General features: G+C 49.5%; 1 protein-coding gene across 1 annotated transcript in view; it reads left to right on the forward strand.

Annotated features, from left to right (window-relative positions):
- Positions 1–1250: 1250 nt before the first annotated feature.
- The window catches only part of PPP1R16B (protein phosphatase 1 regulatory subunit 16B), a 120499-nt gene continuing 106236 nt past the window's right edge, over positions 1251–15513 (forward strand). Inside the window, exon 1 of the mRNA XM_031656774.1 lies at positions 1251–2050. The gene's annotated coding sequence lies outside the window, so the exon portion shown is untranslated. The remainder of the gene's footprint in view (positions 2051–15513) is intronic.

The following is a 15513-nucleotide window of genomic DNA, read 5'->3' on the forward strand; positions in this document are numbered from 1 at the left end:
TTTAGGCTTATGTTTTCTTCAGAGAGTTTTACAGTTTTAGTTCTTACATTTAGATCTACATGTTGCATATAGTACGAAGCTGGGATCCAAATTCATTCTTTTGCATGTGGATATCCAGTTGTCCCAGCATCATTTTTTGAAAACACTATTCTTTCCCCATTAAATTGTCTTGGCACTCTTGTTGAAAATCAATTGGCAGTAAATGTAAGGACTTCTGTCTGGACTCTCAGTTTTATTCCATTGTTCTGTATGCCCATCCTTATACCCGTACCACCCTGCCTTGATGACTGAAGTTTCCTAGTAAGTTTTGAAATCAGGACATGTAAGTCCTCCAACTTATTCTGAATTTACTTTAACTTCTGATACCAAACACTGTGTGAGAGGTGAATGAACAGCATGTCATTGGAGCTGGGAGCCCCTCCAAGGGCATCATTTTAGGAACACAGGCCCCAAGTGCCACAAAAACCTTGGAGAGATGGGTTCCCACCCTCTCAGCCCATGGCTCTTCATTGTCAATCAATGGAAACATTCTGCGGAGAACAATTATCCCCTTGGGTTATTTTAAACATCACTTTAAGTCTTCCCCACCTGCTCTGCTGTCTAACTGCTTTTCCTGAAACAGTGTCATTCACAACTGGATTATTAATGAACTGAGAGGGAGCCAGGGAGCCAACCAAGGGGGCTCGCACAGTTCCTGGGGAGGGCCTGGGGGCCTGGAACAAGTTCAACCCACAGATTTTCTCTCCCCCAAGAAAGTTGACTGAGCACACACAAAATCACTAAACTCAGGTGATGCTGGTGGTCTCAAAAGAACATTGGTAGTGAAAAAAAAGGGATTCCGGAGAGTTCCTCAAACATGACAGCTGAGAATTAAATTAACTGGGTACCATCCCCAAACTCCCCAAACTTAAACTCTGAATTTCCCCAGCTGGCTGGCCCTAGGGTGCCTAGGGCTCTCATCTGTAGGCCGGGAAAGCTCAGGAAACAAAGCCTTTGTGGAGAAGAGAAACCTATTGTTCTAAGGCCAGGGTTCAGCAAATGTGGATTCCAGAGAATGTTTGGGGATGTTTTCTCCGCTTTGTTTATGAACTTTCTCTTCTCTTCCTGGGGTGGTGACGGTGGCGGTGGGGGGGTGTGGGGGGTGGGGGGGTGTTGACTCTCAGCAACTTAAATAGTTAAACCTATTGTGATGTAAAGAAAGGCTGGTGCACAGAGCGCAGAGGCCTTCAGCCCCAGAAAGAGGCTTGAATAAGGTGACAGAAGTCACCGGGTGTTTTGCTTTTTATTTTTAGCGTTAAATCTCAGGGAAGCAGCCCCTATCTTCATCCTGCACACCTCAAAGGGTGGCAGACGTCAGCAGAGGTACGACCACTTCCTTCCTCCAGCGCTTCACCTCCCTTCTTTCCAGAAAGAGGAAATGATGCGAGTCCACGCCGCAGGCCACAGCCTCCATGTCTCGCCTCCGCCAGCTGGGCGACCTGGCCCCACAGTTCTGTCCCCAGCGCAAGGCCAGGGCCGGCCCCTGGATCTCCTGGGAAGCCTTCAGACTCAGGCCGCGCGGTACTTCAAGCTAGGAACCCTGAGTTCCTGGAATTCATTCTGTGTGACCTTGAGCAGGTTACTACTCCTCTTTGGGATTCAGGATTCCCGTCTGTCAAATGGGAGCAGGGATACCGTCCTTGGCTTCCCTCTTTCCATGGTCGGGGTGGGGGTTAGGAAAACTATTTTGGAGGAGGAGGCAGCATTAGGAAAACTATTCCGAAGCCTGGCCGCGTCCCAACCAGTTTCAACTTCCTGCAGCTCAGAAGAGGGGTCCCCACCCGAAAGCGCCGGGACCCTGTCCCGCGCAGCCTCCCAAGCCGGGTGGGGTTGAGCGCGCCCACCCCAGTCCCGGGAGCTCAGGCCCCGCCTTGGGGGAGGAGCCGAGAGGCGGCGCGGAGGCTCGCGGCGGAGCAGAGCCGGCTCTGTCGCCGCTGGAGCAGCTGCGGCTCGGGGACCCACAGACACAGCCGGGGTCTGGAGCCGCCCGGGGCAGGGCTCGGGAGAGCTGGTGAGTTCCCCGGCGGCGCCACCTCCCTCCTTGCCCTCTGCGGCTTCGCGGGGCGGGGGATGAGGATGGGGCGGGGAGGTGGTCCCAGCCTCCGATCACCTAGCTGGGGGCCAGGGCGCTTTGGCCAAGGGACGGTAGCTTAAGATAAATGGGAGTGTGGGGACTCTGGAAAGCCAGGTACCGAGGGCGCTGGGTCCGGGAGTCGGGCTGGAGTGGGGGCGTTCTCCCCGGCCTCGCAATTCCTTGACGAGGCCAGGGGAGGGGGCGCATTGGCAGGTTGTTGGCTGCGGCCGTCGTGGCCCAATCTTAGGGCGGGGAGGTGGGGTCCTCCGTCGGTTCTAGGCTCGTGGGCCGCCGTCTGCTGGGGGTGCAATGCCGGGCGGCGGGAGCCACGGCGGACAACAAACAACCCCCTCGCGCCCACTCTCCCGGCCGGGCATGGAGGTGCCGCCCCCTCGCGTGGCGGGGCTTGGTCCCCGCAGGCAGCGGCAGGGCACAGAGAGCGCTCCTGCCTGGGCAGGAAAGGTCCCCAAAGCAGGCGCCTCCGCCTGCAGACCCGCCCCGCCTCAGGATCGAGCTGACAGCACCAGTCAGCCCGGGGAGACCCGGCGCTTGGTAGTTCCCCGGGAGGGGCGCGCCCGGCCTCTCCCAGGGCCCCGTGCGCGGGCTGCTGGGTCCCCCGCGCCGGGAGCGCTCCCCTCCGGGCGACTCCCGCTCATCGATTCAGGCCGGGAGGAGCGCCCCCGAGCGCCGAGGATGGGCGGAGACGTGCAGCGCCCCAGAGAGGTCGCCCAGAGGGGTCTCGCCAAGGTCACCCGGAGTGCCCAGACTGAGCTGCCCAGACCGCCCCGGGTGGAGAGCGGGGAGGGGCAGGCGCTCGCTGCCCGCCTCCTTCCCCCATGCAGACTCCCTTCCTCCGCTCCCCCTCCCCGGCCTGGCCTCCAGCTTCACTGGAGATGCCGATGATGCAGCTCCCAGCCCTTGGTGGATAATTGAGCCTGGGACAGCTTTGAATCTGGCCCTCTCGAGACCCCAGGGCTGCGCCGCTGCCGCGCGACAGGCCTGGGTCCCGCTGCTCCCGGGCACCTCAGGAGCGGAGGGAGAGGGATGTGGCTTCATCAGCGCTTCTAGGAACGGAAAACCGAGCTGCCTGCGCGCCCATGTGATTGCATTTCACATAAAGGGCCCCTGTTCTCACTGTCAGAAGCGCCCCCCAGCTCTCCGCGGCTCGGGGCACCAGGTGTCGCCTCTGAATCACCCTCTGTGGAGGACCCGGGGCCCGGAGGTACCAGGCGCCCTTTCCCGCAGGGCTCTCCCTGGAAAGGGCCTGCCGATGGCGGCCTCAGTCCGCAGGGGTACTTCCCTGTGTACTCTGCCATTTCCTGCGGCTGGTGAAGCACTGGAGAAAAACCCTCCATCTAGGAGGCCTCCTCCAAGGCTAGCAATAAAGCTTCTTAGCTCAGCCAGCGACTAGCTGTCTACTCGTGGGCAAAGTACTTGGCCTCTGGAGTCTCAACTGCCTCTAAGAAACTGGGGCTAACAGCCGCCAGGCTGTGGGGAGATGAGGGAGAGGCTGGGTGCAGCAGAGCCGGAGGATGAACACTCCTTGGCCAATACTGGCCGCCCTCGGGATTGGCTATGAGTGGGGCGTGTCTCTCTTAGACAGGTGCAGAAGTGGAGCCCTGGTGGGTGGTTCTGCAGGGGCTGGGGGAGTTTCCACATCTTCCTCCCCCAGCTCTGTCATAAAAAGCCAGCTTGCAGGAGTCCGGTGGGGGCCAGCAAATCTTTCCAGCCGGCTGCCTGCTCACACGGCCCTTCCCACACAAATCTCCCATGCCCTTCTCTCCCACCTGTCACCCAAATCCAATCTTCCTGGCTGAGTCCCCAGGATGCTGGGGGCAAGGTGTCAACCAGGCCACCCTGGACCATCAACTCTGTACCTACTTGTCTATTGGGGTCTACCTAACAGTGTCCCCCTGTCCTGGAAGCTTCCTGGCCCCAGCTCTTCCCAGCCTCTGGAATGTCTTCTTTCCTCTCTTTTGGTCTCCTACCACCGTGGCATTCATTAGTGGCTCTGTGGTTCATGTGTCAAGGGCCCCGTGCCATCTGTGCTCTCCAGATCATCCGTGGCCTGGAAAGACGTGGTAGGCAAGGCCCTGTGCTCACTCAGACTTTGCTCTCTCTGGTAATTGATGGTGGAGCGGAAGTTAAATTCTAATCTGGCTGTTAAGTCATTTCAGGAGCTTGAGCCACAGGACTAAGAGGATGCTGACGTAGGGAGGTAGTTTTTCCTTAAAGCCAGAACCTTTCTCCTTTCTGCAGAGCCCATTTGAGACCATTGGAAACTAGGCCTATGTGTAATGGCCTCACAGAATCCTCACAACCCCATGAAGTAGGCATTACTGATTCCCATTTTGCAGATGGGAAAACTGGGGCTCAGCTCCTCTCAAAACCAGCTCCATGCCCCAAGAGGAGCAACAGAGGCTGCAGCCAACCTGGTTTAGCAGAAGGCAGGAGGCACATACCTGAATTCAGGTGCTGTGTTTGGACTCTCAGGACCCCATCCCCCCAACCTTTCCCTCCCCTTTCGCAACCTAACCACCACCCTTCCTGCACCCAGGACGCTTGTCACATTTGTTGAACAGTAGGTCCCAACTGGCACTCTTCCAGCAGAGACCAGGAAAACCTTCACTGTCCTGAGTGCATCTTAGCAACTGGGCTTCAAGGAGGGCTTGGACAAGCCTGCCTCTTACAGAAAGCTATGAGTATGAAGAGTGAGGGAGCCAGAGATGTCTAATTTTAATTAGGGATCTATACCTAAAAGCTCCGTGACCCTGTATACATGACTTAATCTCTCTGAGCATGGTTTTCTCATTTGTAAAACAGGTATCATAGTAATGCCTACTTTGTGGGATTGTAAGGATTCCATGAGACCATTAACACATAGAAAGTGCTCAGTACTAGGGCCGGGTGTAGTGACTCACACCTGTAATCCCAGCATTTTGGGAGGCCAAGGCGGGAGGATCACTAGATGTCAGGAGTTCGAGACCAGCCGGCCAACATGGTGAAACCCTGTCTCCACTAAAAATACAAAAATTAGCTCAGCATGGTGGCGCATGCCTGTAGTCCTAGCTACTTGGGAGGCTGAGGCACAAGAATTGCTTGAACCCGGGAGGAGGAGGTTGCAATGAGCCGAGATCACACGACTGCCCTCCAGCCTGGGTGACAGACTGAGACTTCATCTCAAAAAAAAAGAAAAAAAAAAAAAAAAAAAAAAGAAAGTGCTCAGTACAGCATCTGGTGTGGGTAGGAATGCATAAAATGATCATTGTCACCATCACTACTATTTCCTCCTTTGTGTTGGGCTCTCAAAGGTCCCACCTCCTCCAGTGCCAGGGTGGGGAGTGAGTTAGACCCTGTCTCTTCTGCCTGTAGCCATCAGGATAGGGAAAACCTCTCAGCCTGTCTCCTGGGGTGCAGGTGGGGGCTCTCTCCTGGGAACTTGACTCTAGCACCAGCTTTTCCCCGGGGAGTCTGTGAACAGCCACTTAGCCTTTCTCAGCTGACTGCCATTTTCCAGGATTCATTGATTCATTCAAAAGACGTTTATTCCATCCTGGCCCTTGTGCTTAGCAAGGGATTTCAAGATGAATGAGGCAGCTCTCAGAGTTCTCCCTCTATGGGGAGAGGCAGGCCTGGAGACAGATAATGAGGACACTGTGGGATAAAGTCTGCAGCAGTAAGAAGAGAGAGTGAAGAGCAGATCCACATGGCTCAGGCTGACCCAGGTCTGAATCCTGAAGCTGCCACCTTGTAGCTGGGTGAGGATGGACAGGGGCCTTATCTCTAAAGCAGATAAGCCACCTCCCTAAGGTGATGATGTGAGGAAAGAAGTGAGACACTGTGGGTAAAAAACCTAGCTTGGACCAGGTGCAGTGGCTCACGCCTGTAATCCCAGCACTTTGGGAGGCAGAGGTGGACAGACTGATTGACTCCAGAAGTTCGAGACCAGCCTGGGCAACATGGCAAAACCCCATCTCTACAAAAAATACAAAAATGTAGCCAAGCATGGTGGTGCGCACCTGTAGTCCCAGCTACTTGGGAGGCTGAGATGGGAGAATCACCTGAACCAGGGAAGTGGAGGCTGCATGTGAGCCATGATTGCGTGCGTCTCTGTACTCTAGCCTGGGCAACAGAGTAAGACCTTGTCTCGAAAACAAACACACACACACACAAAACAAAGCCAAAAAACTTAAAAACCTAGCTTGGGCTTTCTAGATATTAATAAGTGCTCACAGATGTTCATTGCTATTATTAGTCTATTATTGCCAATAACAGGTGGACAAAAGTTGCTGTGGGAGCATGTTGAGCCCTGCAGTGACAGTTCTCCAGGTGGCAGGGCAGCCCTAGCAGGGAGAATAGCGTGTGCAGAGGCACCGAGGCTTAAAAGTGCTGGATGTTTTTGGAGAGCAGTGGGAGGAGTTGCTGATGGAGCAGAGTCATCAGAAAGTTTGATGGAGGCAGAAGCAAGGCCAGGGAGGTAGCAGCAGCCATCCTGCCAGGAGCCCTGAAGGATTAAACACTCACTGACCCGAAGCAGTCCCTCTGCACCTTCCTGGGAGGGTGGCTCTCTAGTGAGGGTTGTCCAAGAAACTTCAGGATTAACTTTTGCATGGGAGGAACGGCTGGCCTCAGCTCAACTGTCCATACATTCACCATCCTTCCCTCTTTGTTCCACCCAGGAAGTACGAAGAAGAAGAGGTCCACTCCCTCTTCCTGAGATGCTTTTCCCACCTCTACGCTTGTTTCTCTCTTCCTGGGACTCAGTTTCTCACTTGACAGAAGAGGGTAGAGGTGGAGGAAGCGTCATGACCTGACTCACTTATTGATCATGATATAGCACCAAGTGCATTTCTGGATGCTGGTCACTGTCAAAGGTGTTTACTTGCATCACCGTTGTATTCTCATACCAATCCGTTGAAAAGAATGCACATATCCCCCACTGCACAGAGGGAGAAACTGTGGCACAGAGGGTGAGGCTATTGGCTAAAAGACATGCAGCTTGTAAGTGACAGGAACTCACATCTTGGGGGCGTCTCAAAGTTGCCATGTGCTATCCTGCACCACCTTCTTCACACACTTTGTAAATCTAAGGCTGACTGCAGAATATCTGGCCTCTTTCGCTTTGTCTACCTTTGGGTGCTGGGCAGTAGGAATTCTGGAGATGGGTCACAGTGGGGTGTGCTCTGGGTATGCACCCCGACTTTGGGGAAATTCCTGGGTGCAGGCGCTTTGAGGGGAGGTGTTCTTGGATGTCTCAGAATCTAGAATGGCATTCCTTCGCCCACAGATGTGCCTTGATGCAAGCAATGTGCAGTTTGACTGATGTGGCAGATGGTGGCTGAGCCCCACGGTGGCCCCAGGAAGGAATGAATCTTTTAGGATGGCTGGTCAGAGCATCACATGACCACAGACCCTCCCTGTTTCAGAGAACATCCAAACACAGGCTTACATTTCCTTTTATATGGGGGCAAAGTTTGGGGCCAGGGTTCAAATCCTGGCTCTGCCTTCCACTGGCTTTGGGGCCTAGGGAAATTTTTTCACTTCCTTGAACCTTAATTTCTTCATCTGGAATAAAGATGAAGAAATAAGTTGCTATTTTTACCATCTTCAATAAGTTGCTAAATAGTGACTAATAAACACAATTCTGAATTGTCATAAGGATTTGTAATCATATGTAAAATGCTTGGCTTCCAAGCTGTAGATAATATTGATATAATATCCAGCAGATTTTTCTCTGCAGTACCTATCATAATTGTGATTATATGGTTATATGTGAGCCTTACTCTCTTAGTCTTCTGTTTCATCCACTAGACCTGTGGTCACTTGGGGCAGTTTGACCCTCCCTGGGGAGGATATTTGGCAATGTCTAAAGACATTTTTGGTTGTTACAACTTTGTGGGGGATAGTGGGAGAGAGGAGCTACTGACATCCAGTGAGTAGATAACCAGGGATGCTGCTAAATGTCCTATGGTGCACAGCACAGCCTCCCACAACAAAAAATTATCTGATCCCAAATATCAATAGTGCTGAGGTTAAGAAAGACTACACTGGACTATGAGCCCCATAAGGTCGGTGACTGTGTCCAATTCATTCAGCTGTGTGTCTCCAGTTGGCCAGTGTGATCAGCATGATGCCCAGCACACGGGAGACAATCAATATGCATTAAAGGAATGAATGAGGACTTGGAAGGCCTTATGTCCCCTGGAGTCCCAGGGGTTTAGCTTGTGGAACATTTGAATAGGCAGAAGAGATTTAGATAAACTTGAATGATGAACAGCCCATTGGTAATTCAGGCCAAAGACATTCAGACCGAGCTGTTTTCCTTCCCAAGCAGGTGCTTGGGGGCCCAGATTATCTGAATTGTTCCTGCCATCACCACTGCATTTTACTTATGTAGATACAGGAGCCGTCTTTATCTGGAAAGTAGGCTGGGGCAGAGGAGCATAGGTGCTGTCAGCTGGGCCCTTGGGATTTGCCAAGCTGGGGCACAGCTGCTTGTCAGCTTCCTGTTTTGTCCCTTTCTAGTGGAATGAAGGAAACCCACTGAATGGCTATTTTCCACTGACATTTACAGCAATGTGATAGGCCTTGGATTAATGAGGTCAAGCTGCAGTGTGAAATCTGCCTGATAACTTGAAGCTTGGCCAACAGGAAGACATCGCTTGTTTTCTTTGGACTGTTTGATGTCCCTGGATGGCTTTAGGCAGGAAAGCAGGGGTCTCAATTCTGTACAAAAGAGGAGGGTGTTTTATGTCCTGGAATTACAGAGGCCAGAGGTGTCTCTTTTTCAATTTATTGGGAAGGTTTATTTTAATGTGGACTTAGAAATAAATAACTTATTAAAGCGAAGTTTCACCCGGAGCCTTCGGCTGGCTGCTACGTGTGAATCTGGGCTGCCGAAGCGACTGTGCTGTTTTTCTAGGTCTCTGTAGGAGTTTGAAAGAGAAGACTGGCCCCAAAGGGTGTTTGGACAGGTTAGATGTGCCCATTGGTTAGAACTTACTTGGATAGGGAGAAGGGGTCTAGGGCGTATCCACAAACTTGCATATGGATCCTCTTTGGGTTCCTGCTAAAGTGCAGAAACTGACTCAGTAGGGCTGGGTATGGAGTTTCTGCATTTCTACCAAGCTCCCAGGGGGTGTCAAGCTGCTAGTCTGTGAACTGCACTTTGAGAAGCAAGGGTATGGGAGACCCCAAGTCTACAGGTGAGGGTTCCCTGGTGCAAACCGCTTAAGCACAAAAGCAAATGGAGCCTGTTGTGCCTGTTCACACAGCCATCTGCTGTGCTGGCTGACTTGCAGAGTCACAGATGTTCACTGTGCCCCTTCCCCGTGTGCCCAGGCCTGGGACCAGACTTGACAAAGAGGAAGCTTCATCTCAAGAAGCAACTCAGCTAGCCAGAATGTCGGCCAGAATGATGAACTTTGAGTACTTCCAAAAACACATATCCAGGAGCATGCTGTTTCTGGGTCATCTGGTCACCTGGAATTTGTGAAAAGTACAGATGCCTAGGCCCTAGCCCAGTCCACCTGTGTTAGAATTGGCCAAGGTAGGGCCCTGAAAGTCTGTATTTTTTTCAAAGTGTGCCAGGTGATTCTGATTCACAGCTAGGCTGATGGAAGGGAAGGTGGGAGGAAGAACTGCCAGTACATGCAGGTTAATTGCTCAGCAGGACCTATGCAAGGTTGTAGAGTTGTGTATTGCTGATAGGCACAGTGGCACTCGGCTAAAGGAGAGGCTGAAATCTAGCCTGTGATCCACTTGCCAAACTCTGCACCCTGCAGGGTTGCATCTGCTTAGAGGGAAGGGCACCTTTTTCTTAATACTCGTCATGATCACTTGGTACTTGTTATGAACCAGGTGCTGTCTATTTAACTCCTTCAGTCCTCCTAACAACTCTAAGGGGTAACATTATTGTTATTATTATTATTTTATTTATTTTGAGACAGAGTCTTGCTCTGTCATCCAGGCTGGAGTGCAGTAGTGCGATCTCAGCTAACTGCAACCTCCACCTCCCAGGTTCAAGTGATTCTCCTGCCTCAACCTCCCGAGAAGCTGAGATTACAGGCACCCGCCACTACTCCCAGCTGCATTTTGTATTTTCAGTAGAGACGGGGTTTCACCATGTTGACCCGGCTGGTCTCAAACTCCTGACCTCAGGTGACCCGCCTGCCTCGGCCTCCCAAGGTGTTGGGATTACAGGCATGAGCCACTGCGTCTGGCCAGGGATGACTTTCTTGCTACTCTGATTTTGCTGCTTGGGAAAGTGAAGCACAGGTTCAATGACTTACTCAAGGTCACACAGCCAGTAAATGGCAAAGTCAAGATTCGAATTCAGGCTTCAAAGTCCTTGCATTGAATCACTACACTCTCTGGCCCTTTCTTTGCATAAAAATGCTGTCTTCTCTTTATGGAGCTGTCCCTACTCCCTGCTCAGAGGGAATGCTTTTTTCTTGTCCTTCCCTCAGAGCGGGGAAGGCTAGCAATGACCTTGGCTGGCTTTAGAGTCAGGTACAGGTTTGATTCCTACCTCCAGCACCGACTGTAACCTTGAGTAAGTTACATGCATATATTTGCTGAGCCACAATTTCCCCATGTGTAAAACAGGAATAATAATAACATAATATAAATTGATATGATTAGGCATTTAGCCTCTGCTTGACAGGTAGGAGGTTCCTGATACATGCCAACTATTCTTATGGTGTTATTATCATTAGAGTTAGTCCCTAGGAGTATTCAGGGGCTGGGGAAATAGGTGAGCAGAGCACTGTGTCATTATGTCCCCAGGAGCTCGGTCATTCGTTTTGTTCACTAGGTTACTTATGGCCATTACTTATCTGGGCATTCCTAGTCTCTGCTTCTTGGCCCCAGAGTCTGTGCCAGCCTGGTGAGTTCTCAGAATGTCTTAGTTCAGACTCTTAATCAGAACTGGCTTTATTTCCTCGCATCCAAGAACAAGTAAAAGGTACAGATTTTGACACTTATTCTCTTTAGGGCTCTTAGCCCTTTTTGGTGATTTTCTCTCTCTGGTTTTCTTTCTGGAACTGTTGCTGTCATTGGCTATCCCATGGACTGGACAGAGAGGAAATGTTGTCTTATAAATATTGCCTATTACCTTATAAAAATATAGTAAAGATTTTCACCAAAATGTCATTCACTTTTTTTCTTTTATATATAACTTAAGCTTTTGTTTTCCTATTGCTGTATATCATGCTTTTTAATTATACAAAGTATATAAGTGTATCATAAGTAAATTTTCCCCATCTTCCCAGCCACTCATCCCTTTTCCCCAGAATAAATCTATGAATGTTTTATGTATCTTTCCATAAATTTCATATGCATATACAAACCCATATTCTTTTATATGTTTATCCATTTTTCTTTTTAACACAACTATACAAAACTCTTCTGAGATCTTCTTTTTCAGCTAATTTATCTGAGCACATGCCAACACACAGATATACCTGGATCTTTAAGGCTATCTGATAGTCCAGTGATAATGTACTATCATTTATTTTCTAGTTTCTTGATGATGGCTAAGATAGTTTCCAGTTTTTTCCTCCTACAAATGTACAATATTGCAACATCCTTGTCTGACCAGTGTATATGTCTTTGTATACTCTATACACTGATGATTTTATTCATAAGGAAAAATCCTGGCAGTTTCAACTATGATAGACATTGCTAAACTGTTCTCCAAAGAGGCTGAACCAATTTCTGTTTCCTCAACAGTGTGTGACTGTTTCCCCCATCTATTCTCCAGCACTGAGGATTAAGTAACTTTCATTTTTGTCAGTCTGATAGATATACAACAGAACATTTCTGCAGCAGGTGCTGCAGTAATTTTTAGATTTTATGACCTTTTGGATTATGCCTACATAATGACGATCAAATATTCAGAAACTACATTATACCTGGCCTTGTGCTTGGAATTGGATACAAAATTAAATGAAACCAGCCTTTGCCCTCAGGTTGATCCCATCTCCTGGAGTTGGCAGACACAGGAACAAATAAAATGAGAGCAAAACCATATGGTTCACATTGTGCTAGAGAAATGCATAAGCTTAACTAACTTTTGTTTGATAAACTCTATATTCATGAATATCACAAATAAATTCATAAAATACCGTATGCGCTATGTCCCACAGTGTGAGGAGGCTTGAAATTCTCAAAAGAAAACAACTTGATTAGAAGAAAAAAATAATAATGGAGCTTATCCTTAATAGGGCAGCAGAAGAAGTGGGAAGTTAGGAAGGGGTGAGTAATTTTAAAATAGTCTCTTTGGTAGTTTCCATGTTTACAAATAGGGTTCGTTTGAGGGAGCCTGTGGGGAAACCCAGCTGAGTTCGCAGCTGGCACTGATTACCGATCACTCAAACCTGGGCAGATCTGTATGTTGGTCCAGATAGAGTGTGAGCAAGGGAACAGGAGGCTGGCTTTAAAAATCAGCAGCCTTGAAGCTCATAGAGGTTGGATATGGGTGGCATAAATAAGTTGTTTACCACAGGGGTTACAAGCAGGTGTGCTCTGAACAGGCCTGTGGTAGAGTGGATCCACAGAATGGTTTTCAATCAATGAGTGAACATCAAACATCTGTCTATGTCTTGTAAAGGGGCCTCCTTCTGAAAAAGAACAGGCCCATATAGAAAGGGGTATGACCATCTAGTCGACCCACCTGGGGGGAACCAATCCTTAGCTAGATACATTTTCTTTGGGCCCACCTGTCCTAGATAGCTCTTCATTCACTTGAGACATCTTAAAAGCAACACAACACAAGGAGCAGTTGAGAAAATCAACTGAATCAGTGCTGTGGAATGAACCTAACCATTGTTTTAAAACAAATCCCCTCAGCAGGGATAGATAGAGCCAATTGCAAAGCATGCAGAGTGGAAAAGAGACTGTGAAGACCAGAACAATCTTAGTCCACCCTCTCACAGGAGGCAAAGCACAGGGGCCAGGCGAGGTATGTCCTGGTTCTGGTCCCAAGGCCCACCCTCCTCGCCCATTAGCCAGGTCTGTTTTGCCCAGTTTGATTTTACAGCTCTTGTTCTAAGTGAAAGGACCACTCTCTCATGGCAGAACAGAAATTCTTCGTGAATTTTCAGTCTCTTGGCCAGCCTGCTGTCCACACTCTCCCATTTATTGAATACCTAACATGTGCTGGGTGGCGCTATGATAGGATGTAAAGGTGAACGATACATATCCCTTGTCTTCTGAGAGCATCCAGTCCAATGGAAGAGGCAGATCTGAAACCAGCAATTACCAGAGTGCTGAGCACCACAGAAGAGATGTGGTCAAATGCCTTGGGACTAGAGAGGGGAACGAAGCCCATTTGGCACAGGAGAGATAAAGAACAATTCAGAGGCAATATTAAGACATTGAGGCTGGGTGCGGTGGCTCATGGCTATAATCCCAGCACTTTAGGAGGCTGAGGTGGGTGGATCACCTTAGGTCAGGAGTTCAAGACTAGCCTGGCCAACATGGCGAAACTCTGTCTCTACTAAAAACACAAAAAAATTAGCCAGGCATGGTTGTGTGTGCTTGTAATCCCAGTTACTCGGGAGGCTGAGGCAAGGAAATCACTTGAACCTGGAAGCCGGAAGCTGTAGTGAGCTGAGATCACACCACTGTACTCCAGCCTGGGTGACAAGATCAAACTCCATCTCAAGAAAAAAAAGACATTGAGACAATATTGTCTAAATGAGACAAGGCAAGTGCTGAACACGGTGCCTGGAAAGCCTTTAAGAGGTGATAGCTATTGTCGTTTTAGCACTTGAGCTACCTCTCAAAGAACAAGAGGAGTTTGCCAGGTGGAGAGAAAGAAGGGTACTGCCACTCATAAAACAGCGTGTGTGGGCTGGGCGTGGTGACTCGTGCCTGTAATCCCAGCACTTTGGGAGGCCAAGGTAGGCGGATCACAAGGTCAGGAGATCGAGACCATCCTGGCTAACACGGTGAAACCCAGTCTCTACTAAAAATACAAACAATTAGCCGGGTGTGGTGGTGGGCGCCTGTAGTGCCAGCTACTTGGGAGGCTGAGGCAGGAGAAAGGCGTGAAGCTGGGAGGCGGAGCGTGCAGTGAGCTGAGATCGTGCCACTGCACTCCAGCCTGGGCGAAAGAGTGAGACTCCATCTCAAACAGAGCAAAACAAAACAAAAAACAGCGTGTGTGAAGGCGAGGAGGTGAGTGTGGTGTAGTGAAAATTGCATGGACTTTGTAGCAGATACATCTTGGTTCAAATCCTAACCCTGCCACTTCCTAGTTGTGACTTCGGGCATGTCAAGAGGAGCCTCCTTTTACTAATAAGTCCAGTGGGGGTAATGACACCTGTTTCTAAGACTCAGTGCGGGTATTAAAGTCAATTTATGCATAGTACCTGGCACACAGTAGAGTCTCAGCAAATGGTGAGTACCATTGGGGAGGAGTGAATCCATCAGTCTTGTTGGGTGCACCTGGAAAATTAGGTATTTAGTGAGTTGGAGGTGGGGAGGGAAGTTAGGCTGGCCAGAGAGAAAGCTAAAATGTCAAGGTCCAGATATTGGATGGTTTAGGCTGAGAGCTTGAAACTGGACAGCATAGGCAGTGGGAGCCATCAAGATGCTTCCCTCCAAAGGAAATACAGGATCAAACTTGGCTTAAGAGTGAAAACTCCACCAGTGATGTGGATGGTGGTTTGGAAGGTAAGCGGTGGAGGCAAGGAAACCACTTTGGGAACTGCTGCATTCAATATTCTTGTCTTCACCTCACAGCTCAGATTACCATAGCAAAGGCTCTGTTAACTCCTGCAGTCAAGTGCTGTCTGGACGGGGAATTTAGGGCATTAGTCGAGTGTGTAGGCTTCACTGATTGTCCTCTTTTTTTTTTTTTTTTCTTGAGACAAGATCTTACTCTGTTGCCCAGGCTAGAGTGCAGTGATCTGTGATCGTGCAGTGGTGCAATCACAGTTCACTGCAGCCTCCACCTCCTGGGCTCAGGCGATCCTCCCACCTCAGCCTCCTGAGTTGCTGGGACTACAGGTGGGAGCCAACACACCCAGCTAATTTTTTAATGTTTTGTAGAGATGAAGTCTCACTGTATTGTCCAGGCTACTCTCAAACTCCTGAGCTCAAACCATCCTTCCATCTTGGCCTCCCAGAGTGCTGGGATTCAGGCATGAACCACTGTACCTGACCCCTTGTAATTCTTGGAAGAAAAAGGAAAAAATAAAAAAGAGCATGGGTTTCAGTGTCAAAGCCACTCTGGATTTGAATCCCAGCCCTATTGCTTACTGGACATTGGGCAATTACTTAACTCCACTGAGCTTAGTCTGCCCTTCTATAAAATAGGGATTAATAGTACCTTTCTCATAGGCTTGCTGTGAAGATTACATGAGATAGTATGAGTAGCTAAAACATATAGC

The sequence above is a fragment of the Papio anubis genome, chromosome 16 (genome assembly GCF_008728515.1).
Source record: "Papio anubis isolate 15944 chromosome 16, Panubis1.0, whole genome shotgun sequence".
Taxonomy (NCBI): Eukaryota; Metazoa; Chordata; class Mammalia; order Primates; family Cercopithecidae; genus Papio; species Papio anubis.